Source organism: Nymphalis io, chromosome 6 (assembly GCF_905147045.1).
Source record: "Nymphalis io chromosome 6, ilAglIoxx1.1, whole genome shotgun sequence".
Classification (NCBI taxonomy): Eukaryota; Metazoa; Arthropoda; class Insecta; order Lepidoptera; family Nymphalidae; genus Nymphalis; species Nymphalis io.
This window is the reverse complement of record NC_065893.1, coordinates 14,074,552-14,087,393: the sequence shown is the minus strand read 5'-3', so window position 1 is coordinate 14,087,393 and position 12,842 is coordinate 14,074,552. Positions and strand designations below refer to the sequence as shown.

The following is a 12,842-nucleotide window of genomic DNA, read 5'->3' as shown; positions in this document are numbered from 1 at the left end:
ATACATAATAGTACGAGGCTGATCTCGTATCTCGCAAACCAGGCCACAAATCTCGACATCAACCTCGTAGGGCTGGTAGCCCTTATTATAGATACTCGCCCTTCTTCTTAGCATTTACAAAATAAAAAAAAATAACGTTATTTGATTGAGACGTCTGTCACTTCATTAGTGCATATTGAAATACTTCTCTAGAGACCTACTTAACTAAGGTGAATGAAGTTCAGTGACTTACATTGCCTAGATGCTTTTACGTAGCTTAATCTTATCGTAGTCATGAGCGAGTATTGGTTTGTCTGTCATGTTCACCAATTAATAAGTATAACATAATTATGAAAATTAATAAGAATCCAGAATATTTTATATGTATATTTGTAGAAGATAACGTATTTGAAAACATAACCCTCTAATATTGAACTTCAAATAAACACAAGCGTTGGACAGAATTACAATAACGTAGCTATTTGTCAATTCGAAATCTAATTTACCATTAGTAGGTATTTATATGTACCTTCTAATTACATTAGGTCAGTGACTAGCTTTTGAGGTCATCAACCAATGAAATTCGGAATCTTGAGACCCTGATTTGGAATCTAGGGTCGGATCATTAATACATTTTTTGTCGAGAAATTCATCATTTGGCTGGTCTCCGTAGACGTAATGATCTCTGTCGCCAAAATCAATCTGAAGAACCTGAAAATAAAAAGAAACAAATTAAATGGATATCCTTTATCTTTAAATTACTACGGGAATGTAAATACATGCTTTTATTAATAATTATATTATTATAATGATATTGACGGTACCGCCACAAGGCTACGTGTAAGGTCTATGTCAGTTTACTCAGTGACAATTAATACGTACATAGTATATGGATGAATAAACGAAGTCAATAGATAAATAGTAACATAAATACAGCTTTTTCACAAGCCCGACTCGCACTTGATCAAAACACTTGTACAAGGAACAATTTATGTTTTATCTATGCAAATGTAGCGATACATAAGTTTAAATAATAAAAAACACTTTCCTGTCTCGTTCATAAAATGTTTACCTTTGCACGGCCTTCGCTGTGGTCAGTTACGAGTAAGTATCAAAATAATCATTCATACAAACTCGATAATACGGGTTTTCCCCAGTCGTTTCGACGTTCACGATAACGGAAGATTCCTTTGAACAGTCAGTTAATGTTTTCATACACTTATTACAATTATGAATGTGATATTTAATTTATGCATTTTGGTTCTGAGAATTTTAGGAAATAATAATGTAAATCAAAGTAGGTACTGTGTTATACAATATAGTATTTATATGTTCATAGGTATATAATATGGTAAATAATGATATGTGACGGATTTTGTTTAACTCGTCGAAAACAAAGCAAAATCAATACTCTACATAGCCTGATTTCGTTCCCTACTTAGTAACAAAGAATTCTCAAGTACATTTTCAGTTAAGTAATACATAGGTACTGATCCTTCCGGTATCTGCCTTTCGCACCCAGTCGAATTACAGCACCTTCTTCCGGTCATCGTTCCATCAGTCTGGAAGGTGCCATACGCTGCTATTGCCCTTCCGTGGTCTTCCTAGGACTTCTCGGCGCAATATCATACTGGTGGTAGGGCTTTGTGCAAGCTCGTCTGGGTAGGTACCACCCACTCATCAAATATTCTACCGCAAAACAGCAATACTTGATATTGTTGTGTTCCGGTTTGAAGGGTGAGTGAGCCAGTGTAATTACAGGCACAAGGGACATAAAATCTTAGTTCCCAAGGTTGGTGGCGCATTGGCTATAAGCGATGGTTGACATTTCTTACAATGCCAATGTCTAAGGGCGTTTGGTGACCACTTACCATCAGGTGGCCCATATACTCGTCCACCTTCCTATTCTATAAAAAAAAAAAAAATATATCATACTTCTGCTATATAATAATAAGAAAAATATATATTTATTTTACTAACGAAACTTATTTGGCTGCAAATATAGTTATTGGGTATCGTTAATTACCATTAATTTCGTTCTTAAAATAATCGTATAACCGACCAATTTAGTTTAGTTTGAGAGATTGTATATAGAATAAAGATAGAAGGCACTATTGACGCTTTATCAATTAGCACTTTACAAGGTTCACAGTTACGTAGTTGGCTTAAGCCTAGTTTATTAGACAATGTGATGACGATTGGTAAAAAAGCGAGTAAACATTTACCAGACTGATGCAAATAAAATATGACACAAGCGTTCTATTTTTAAATATATAAATTTTTATAAGTTTCTTGTCGGTTGTCAGTAGAATATTTTGGAATAAGCTCCAAACCTTCTCCTCAAAAGGGAGAGGAGGCCTTGGCCCAGCAGTAGGACATTAACAGGCTGTTACTGTACTGTTACTGTTGTATTGTTAGCTTATTTTAAAATACGTTTAATATAACTCTGTCATTTATTTACAAGTATATACAATTCGTGCTAGTCACCTTAGTAGCCTGAATTTAAAGCGGGTGAAACTGCGAAGCATATACTGCGAATAATATACTAAAACCTCCAAAACTAGTTAGAAATTCTGGTAAAGTTTGCTGTATTTTGGTTTAGTAGTTTTTTCAGTCAGACATGACAAAAGAAACGTCTTCTCATTTATAAGCATAGATTTATTAGTTTTGTTTACATCTTGAATTTGCTAATAGCAATTTTTAATTGCTTTCTTTTGGATTATTAACCGTTATTTACGATAAGGCGACATGCGGTTAAATGAGTGATGGTAAGTTGTCATAACCGCACAGACATTGGCCGTATAAGAAATATTAATTAATGTATATACTACTGAAGCAATGACAATCACGGTAACTAAGAGGTTATATCCTTTGTCTTGTACACTGGCCAGTAGTAAGGGTACGTGACCCTTCAAATCGAAATACAGTAATACAATTGGTTGCTACCTGTTACCTAACCAGGTTTTTACCAAGTGTATTATTTTCACTGCCTTGTTGTTGCCGTCTAGTGGCTAGATCAGTGATCAACATTTTTTTTGTCGCGGCATACTTTTAACGATTTCAAAATTTGGCGGCACACAAAGAAAAATATAAGCTTAAAAATTATTTATATTGTGTTATAGGTATGTATATAAAAGAATTTATGATACTATAAATATGCGTAAAATAGTTTATGATAAAAAAAATTAAATGTAATACAAAAATAACAAGGTTTTAACAATTATTAGTAATTTACACAATATTTATAGAATAAGAAAACATCGTGAGGAAATCCTGCATGTGTCTAATTTCACTAAAATTCAGCCACATGTGTATTACACCAACCCGTATTGGAGCAGCGTCATGGAATAAACTCCAAAACCTTCTCCTCAAAAAGGGAGAGGAGGCCTTAGCTCAGCAGTGGGACATTAACAGGCTGTTACTGGTTACTGGTATAGAATAATATAATTTTGTTAATAAAACCTAAATAAAAAAGTCATTGGTTGGAAGATACCCATAACACGGTTTCCGACGCCGTAAAGTCAATAAACCCTTACTGGGGCATGATGTACGTTTTTATACGGTGATCACACAAAAATATTAACATTTTTTTCATTCAATAAGCTTGTATTCTAAAAAAAATTAATAGGCAATACCGATTCGATTAAAGATTGTAGTACCTACGACCTTACTGATAAACTTTGTATGGGGGTTTAATAGTTAACAATTCTCTCTCTCTCTATCAATCAATCAATCATAATATTTTTATTCAAATATACTTTTACAAGTACTTATGAGTCTTCAAGAACTACCATCACCATCACCAGGAGTAGAACATACGAAAGAAGAAGACCAGTGCATAATTATTAAAACGCTATAGAACGTTTCATGATCTCATTCGCCTTTATCCAGGATATAATGTAGTATACATTATTTACTTTATATTGTAAACTTAAAACTTACCCAAAGAACAATGTAATGAAAAAGCTTTTGTAAAATTTGAACTAAGAAACCACGGTCAAAGCTTGATTTGAGAAAAAATATATGTAATCCCTTTTGTTTTGTATAAATACACCGATAATTATAATATAGATATAAAAAAATATACAAATTAGTTTATCGTCTAAGTGAACTTTTGTTCTTGATGAGAAAAAAACTTCTTATACCTTATGTATCATTATATATAAAGTTTAATAAGTTTCTTGTCGGTTGTCAGTAGAATCTTTTTCGAAATGGCGGTAACTTAAGTTTATTCAAATAAATAATTAACTGTTCGTATAGGAAGACGCGCTGGCTGATTTTTACTCGATAAACATGTTGAAACAACGAATATTCAAACATGTAAAACCTATATTTAACCACTAATAACTTCCTTACATGTTATTATTAAATTGTGAAACTTAAACATAAGGTCAGGTCGTGGAAGTGGAGAGGGTAACGAGTAGAATATTTTAAGAACACGCATTTTTTTAATAAACCTTATCCGCTTATTATTTAATACGTTACGAATAATAATACCTGTATTAATTATTATATTACGAGTATATTAAGAAAACTACTATTTTATTTTAGTTCAAGATCAAACTACATTATGCCAAATATTATTTTAATTTTCCTTTTCGTTAATAGGTGGCGCTAGTTGTAATCGCACTATACTTATATATTTACTTATGTACTTAAGTTCTTAATAAGGCTTGACCTGCTTAAAATGAGAGACGACCACAGGAAGCTATTCCTACATATAGTTCGCAAATGTCCCAGTATTGGGCTTAGGAATTTTCTCATTGATTTCGTTTGGAGGTTATTCAAATACGTATCCTAAAGGATGCAAGCATGACACGATATAATTCAGTGGTGATGCCCGATTGCTTGAAACTGCAATAATTTTGACGTATTTTAACCACTAGGCGATGTTGGCTTAGCAGTAGATTAATAATTAAATTATCAATGATATATTTATTTTTTGTTGCTTTTAATTAATCATTTATTTTTATACATCCTCGAAATCAACTACAGGTCAAAAATTACATTTTAACTGTCAAAAAGTGTATTTTGTTCAGCTGTGTATTTAATAGCTATGAGATTATCCGGAAATACTCGAAAAATCATAAAATAGATGTTTTATAATTAGCGATTTTAATGATATATATATATATATATATATATATATATATATATATATATATATATATATATATATATATTGGTTCCGTAATTATATATTTATTTATGTAACTAAACCGGTTTTTATTAGTAATATTATACTATATCTAATGAAATGATTTTATTTATATGCTAATTTAAAGAAATATATTAACTGTTTTATATTGGTTTACAATTCATAGTATGATAAATTTTTCAAATTTTAATAAACAAAAACATTTAAGATATGTTTAGATAAACGTTTAACTCCTATTTAAATATATATATATATATATATATATATTATATATATAGTTAATTTGCTTATTGTAAACAGATGTAAATGTCCCACCGCTGGGATACGGTCTCCTCTCTTTCTTGCGAAGATGGCTTGGAATTTAGTCCGACACGCTGCTTCATTGCGTGTTGGATACACATGAGACATTTGCTTCAAGTTTCTTATGATGTTTTCTTACACCAACGAGCACGAGATTTTAAATTAATGGTGCCTGCACAGGCAACCCACATTCTTCGGTTAACCCGTGGGCCATCTTCGCTCTCAATAACGATAATTTACAACGTATTTATACAATGGCAACCCAAACTGTAATGTTAGAGTATTAGGCTAAGCCTCGCTCGCCCTTATCTTGGACGCAATATTGTGTTTTGGTTATACGATAGAATCGGACCAGAACATTCGTAGTGAATACCGTTATTTACAAAAAATAGCCATATAATCTCCCCTATAAGCCTGTAAGCCGTGATGGCCCAGTGCTTAGAAGACGAGAATATTACCAGATGATGCCGAGTTCGAACCCTGGCAAGCACCACTGAAATTAAACATGGTTTATGTGCCACCGGATTGTGAGAGTAAAGGAATAGAAAGAACAAACCTGTGTTTCCGCGTATCTACACTTGTGCACCAAAATATGCCTCGCGCAGTTGGCTTTGAGAATGGCCATCGTGGCTGAAATCGGTCAAAAGGGCATCGTCAAACTTTATGACAAGCGGTTATCTTCACCCGTTGACATTGATGGAGTAAAATGTAAAAACGATATTTTCATTGGCTCACTCATCCTTCAACTAGTTTGAAGTAAAATCCCACCAAAAACACCAATACAGAATACTGTAATTTTGTTGGTGTAAGCAATGATTTGTAGGTGTCATCCGTCCAAGCCAACCTGAAAAACGTCTGGTTTTTAAAAAAATCCATAGCTGGATGTGTTCACTGTCTGTTTGACTTTCATTCATTTAGCATCTCGTTAATATATCTTCAATACAAACCTTGAAGTTTCCTTCAAAAAGACGTACGTACATATTAATTACCATGCGGTTGACATAAAATCACCTACTGAATTTATGTGGCCATTCCCAATTACCAAGCACGGTATGATTCACTTGAAATGTAAGCTTAGCCTTCGAGATAACGATATGTAAGTTATGAAAAACATAAATTGAAGTATTGATTCATTTATTCGACCTAGAGACTTGAAAGTTTCCAGTTCTATATTGTTGTCAAGATGGTTTTTCTGAAGGACTATCATCATCGACTTTAAGGTTATATACAGAATAGAGTAATAATGAGTTAAATTATGGGAAATAGTGACCGTGACATATTTATATAGATATAAATGAGGGAAGACGACAGTTCAGTACCTTTTTCTTCTCTATTTGTGAAGTAATTTCTTTTTAATTAAAGTTAAAATAAATGGAAATAAGAGTTTGCAAATTCATAATTATATGTATTATAATTTTATTGGTTTTCATTTATTTTGGTCGTTTTTTGATCATTGAGCGAGAGGCATAAAGAGGAAAAATCCTTTGCTCAGTAGTGGAACAATTACTAGTTAGTATATTTAACTTCTCTAAGCAATTGTTTTGTCTTAACAAGAGGTCATTAGCGAGCTGTATATTTTATGGAGTTGAATGACCAATTGCGGAAGTATAGCGTAAATAAACGAATGCCTTCTGATTTTTATGTTGATACAGGGGCGTCAGTTTTATGTTATTAATGATGATTCATAGAAACATTCCAAAGTGGGAAATAGAGGAGGGTCGAATTAATAAAACCAGTTTATTTTGCAAATATAATACACTATATGTATTTTATTATAATTTTTTATATTTAAATGATGTCGTTAAACACATAAATAACATCCGTATCGAGTTAATAATAATAAAAAAAACATTTACTGTGACATTAATATATAAAATAATGGTTTTAAAAACTTCTGATTTATGAGGTGATCTTAAATATTTTCTTTTTGTCTGCAATAATTACACTGGCTACTCGTCGTTTACAGATGTTTGAATAATTCATTTACACTTCACCATATTTGTATGTATATTTAAATTGCAAATTTGGTGAAGTTATAATCGTCACAAACATTTAAATGGGTATCGATTTGTATAATCTATATAAATAAATAAAATTGAAGTATTTGTCTGTGGTTTCAAAATGGCTGCTTCTTTAAGGTATAAAAAAAACAAATTGTCAATTCTCAAAAAGTACAGTAAATGTACTAGGCAAATAATAATTAAAAGCATTCATTGCTTTTAAAAACAATAATATATTTTGTCTAATTAATTTATTTAAGCACTTAAAAGATAATTGGCTTTAAGAAATAATATATATGTAGTTAGAAGAGTATCAAATATATTGATTATTTATGACGTCTAGCAACACAAGACAGTACTTTCTATCGAGTATATAGGAATATTTATTTAATAAATTTTTTGTCCATATATATTAAATAAATTAAAATATAAAATGAACAAAATATAAAAGGGTATGCTTAACGAAGCCTATTTTCGCCCGTATGCCTTGATGTTTCTTAATTAGGTCATTAAGATGCTTTCAGCATTTCATTTGATTAAATTATAAGATATACATTAAATTTTCATAATAATTTATTTTTAAGCTATGTATAGTCATTCTTATAATATATGAAATTAAAATAAAAAATTGAAAGGAAATATAAATTTATAGCAAAAACATGCCGTCTAAAGGATTGTCCAGTGGCATTGTATCTAAAACGCTGGCACTATGGCCTCTGCACCGCTAGACTTAGCTTTTGGGCTAAATAAGCGCCAGCTCTTGGGTCACCAGAAGTGTGGACCTAATGTAATTAAGATACATAATTAATAATTAATGTTCCACTGTATCTTGAGACATAAAAGTGTCTATAGAAAAGTACGCGACACGACTGCATAACGCTATTTGCACATTTTGGTTTAATAAATTCTAGATACTAAGATTTAATTTTACTAATTTAGATTTACTAGATTTAATAATTCTATATACTAGATACAAATAATATAAGCTTTGAGCGTTTTTTAATAAATAAAAACATGGCGATGTGAAACATCGGAAGTGATGGTTATTGAAATAAATTCTAATTAAAAAATACCCAAAAAACAAAATAAATATGGAGTAAAATATATAAGAAAATAAATACCTTATTATTGTAGTAATATATAGCGGATAGGTGTATATAATGTGTTTATAAATCATCTCGTGCTTGACGGTGAAGGAAAACATCGTGAGGAAACCTGCATGTGTCTAATTTCATTCAAATTATGCCACATGTGTATTCTACCAACCCGCATTGGAGCAGCGTGGTGGAATAAGCTCCAAACCTTCTCCTCAAAAGGGAGAGGAGGCCTTAGCCCAGCAGTGGGACATTAACATGTTGTTACTAACTAAGGTGTATATTATAAACGATACGCAAGGGATCCAATAAAGGCGGCGATGAGGTGGCATGTCGTTTGTCGGCACGGCATATAATAAATGTAAATATTAGCAGGCTATGTTTAATCAATAAATATTTATTGTATTGTATTATTTTTTACATATATTTAAAGATGTTATACTAAGGTAATCCCGTATTTAAGGGGGGCAGTGCCCTCGCATAAAGTGACTACATTACATATTAACACTTTTTGTAATTATTGTGGCTGTGTTTTTGATATAAATATTTCCATTAGTGATTCAACGGGGATGTAGCTCAGTGGTAGAGCGTTCGCTTTGCATGTGAAAGGCCCCGGGTTCGATCCCCGGCATCTCCAATCAGAATATTTTTATAGCCACAAATTGACACCACGTACAAAGAAAATCTAACCGTTTTAGCCCATCTCCACATTCAAAAATGATATATAGTTATTAAAAAAATATTTTTTTTTTTTTTTGTTATCAATATCTTTTTTAAAGATACTAAACCATGATGTATTCTTAATTGAAGAGGGTAAGTTTAATGCAAGTAGCTACTGAGTATTGTGCCGGTTCTCTTTTCCACTAATTTATATAGTTTTTTTTAATTATATGGTTACTGGCTCACTCACCGTTCAGAGTTAAAGAGAGTGAGAGAGTGAACATAGCAATAATTAGTAGAGCTTTTAACGGGCTTGCACAAAGCCCTTACAGCTAGTAAAAATAAATTCAATTATTAAAAAATATTTTATATGTATTGAAAAATCAAAGAAAACTTCTCGCTTTTTTATCATTAAAAGTTGTCAACGAGTATTATTTGTTAATGTTTTGTCAAAATGATATTTAAATTTAATATAAGCTAACTTAAAAATACTTACGGAATCTTTTTATACCAATGAATACCACGCCCCCGTTAGGACGTACTGACTTTGCGAAGTCGGAGACTTGGAGTTACAAGTTACAGAAAATATAAAAATATCTTAATAAAAAAATTTAAGCATCGTGACCAATTGTGGTTTGAAATTCGCAAAATAACGTTTATGTTTTTTTTTTCATTTTATATAACTTTCAATATTTGGTTTCCTATTCAGTTGATTTCGGATTGATTGAACGCATCACAAGAAAACCTGTAGCAGTAGTTGTAACTTTGCATGCAAACTAGTATTGTTATTATTTTATTTATAAACTGTTACTTTTTACATATATACAATAAATAAAAGCCAATTAACTCTTCGCAGATTACAAATACAATTATAGCAAACAATAGCAGATAAGCCAATAAAAGAATCTATTGTATATATAATAAATAATGCTTTGACCCTTTGAGTATTGAATCGTTCTCAATAAACCTATTAAACACAAAACTATTTTTTCAAATCCTGAAATTATGGAGTTCAAACAAACAAACCTTTAACTCAGCTTTATATATTAAAGATTTTGAAAATAATTTGTTGTTTAAAATAAAATTTTAAATAATAGTAGTTAATTTTGATCGGTCGACGACCCTTCAATGACAAAACATACTTTATTCAAATATGCTTGTTCAAGCACTTTTGAAGCGTCATTTTACTAAAATGTACATACCTACCGCCTATTTGAAATGTATATTTTACGGGGAAGACCGGAAAGAATCGGAAAATCTGTATTCTTTCCCAAAAAATGAATAGCATTTGTATGTCAATAATGGGTTTATTGTTTATTTATTTTTAGGGTTATTATTTATCTTATGTATTTAAGGTCTTTCTAATAAAGGTTTTTTTCCTATTCAGTTCTTATGATAAACATTTATATATCTCTTGAAAAATAAATTAGCAAATACTAACTCTGTTACATGAAAATATTTTTAAAAACTATTGCTAAAAAAAAACATGTCATACATGAAATGAAGATATTGAAATTAACTTATATATAATCCAACGCTAACACCTGTGGACTGGTAGGAATAAATAAATCGTTTATATTTAAAACGGCGAGATAGATAATTTTTTCTTTTTTTTATAGAATAGGAAGGCGGACGAGCATATGGGCCACCTGATGGTAAGTGGTCACCAAACGCCCTTAGACATTGGCATTGTAAGAAATGTCAACCATCGCTTACATAGCACATGCGCCACCAACCTTGGGAACTAAGATTTTATGTCCCTTGTGCCTGTAATTACACTGGCTCACTCACCCTTCAAACTGGAACACAACAATATCAAGTACTGCTTTTTTGCGGTAGAATATCGGATGAGTGGGTGGTACCTACCCAGACGAGCTTGCACAAAGCTCTACCACCAGTAAAAGCTTTTCCGCAACATACTGTTACTTACTGTGTACAGTTCGCAAATGAAAAGAATTTATCCAATGTACTGAAATAAACTAGCTTACGTTCTCTATACATCAAAGTCCACTTTCTGACTCTACAGTTTATTGAAAATTCATGTAAAAACAGACTCGTTGGTTCGATAAATTGAGGTCATGACCTTATTGCGCGAAATTGCCTGGGACTTCTATTGGGCGCAATTTTTTGATGGAAAACATCTATTTGCGCATCTTGGGGGTAAGACAAGTCGGCTTGTATGCCGTATGTGCAGTCATCAATAGCAAATGAAAATAAAGCTATCACCTGTATTTTATATGGTCTTGTATACAAATCTATGTGCATCAATATAAATAATGTAATAACATGTATATGTAATTTATAATAAGATCAGCGATGTCTTTATTTTACGACGAGCCGGTTGGCGTGGTAGACTTGCCTTTCACGCCGAAGGTTGTGTGTTGGATTCCCACCCAGGACAGACATTTGTGTGCATGAACATGTCCATAGTACAAGCTCTGCTTAGTTAGGGATCAGATGGCCGCGTGTGAATAATGTCCCAGGATATTATTATTATTAATTTACATTAAATGTTTCCTATTATATTTTGATTTTTTTGGCGGATGCGTTAAATTTTTTGAAATGAAACTTCATCTGGCGCGTTTAGTGAAATGTCAAGGTTTGTCTGCAACGCAAATATGTAACGTTTTAGTAAATCGTTTCTGATTTAAATATTTTTTACGAAATAGAATGAAACAGTATTATTTTTATTAAATACATTTACTACTATAGTACTAAAATAACTTTAGTACGACATAATATCAGTTTATACTACTTGTAGTTCACTGTCTATGGATGAAGGTGACTTCTAGTGGACAAGTTCCTCGTCTGCTATCTAAAAAAATTAAAAAAATATTATGTGATCGTTACGGAATGTTCGTTAAAATGTCGAAATTGATGGTTATGGAAGGAAAAAATAAAATAAAAAAATATGTTATGTTAATTAAATAAATATATTTTATTATTATAATAATATATAGCAACGAAATTTATAGTATTCGCCACACACACATAAGGGAGACCGGCGGTGGAGAAGGAGCATGACGTTATATGACAGTGTCTTGCTGTTTGCCATCACGGCATATGAGGTGGGCTAATGGATTTTTTACACAATATATATATATATATATATATATATATATATATATATATATATATATATATATATACAACAGAAATACTAAGAGTGGTGATAATTTTAACAAGAATTACCTATGTAAGTATATTTTATTGCTATTAATTTTAATACATCTAATAAAACGTGAACATTTATAATAAAGTAAACGAATTTTGAGGTTATTTGTGTATTTATGTTAATTATAATTTTTGTTTCAATCTTGTATTTGCATTTGTTATGTACATTACATGTTTAAATAATTTATTTTAATTTATACATTTGTAATTTTTTTGCTATACGATTATAATTTTGAATAAAATTATTCATGTTTATGTTGCTTATTGTATATTTTTTGTGGAACCGTTTTAAAATACAAAAAGTTTTCTAGAGTTCTATGTAATCATTTTATTCTATTTCGTACCATTGGGTCTGTACCTCGGAAAAACTAATGCCGTACTAATGCTGTTCTTCGTATGGAGTTTTCTACACTACATGAGTAAGAAGTATCTCATATGGGTTTTCATCCAAAAGTGTCTACCAAAATGAATGAACGC

At 31.3% G+C, this 12,842-nt stretch overlaps 1 non-coding gene across 1 annotated transcript; it reads left to right on the top strand.

Annotated features, from left to right (window-relative positions):
• Positions 1 to 9,096: 9,096 nt before the first annotated feature.
• Positions 9,097 to 9,168, top strand: Trnaa-ugc (transfer RNA alanine (anticodon UGC)). Its single transcript has one exon. It is a non-coding gene; the product is annotated as a tRNA-Ala (tRNA).
• The last annotated feature ends 3,674 nt before the right edge of the window (positions 9,169 to 12,842 follow it).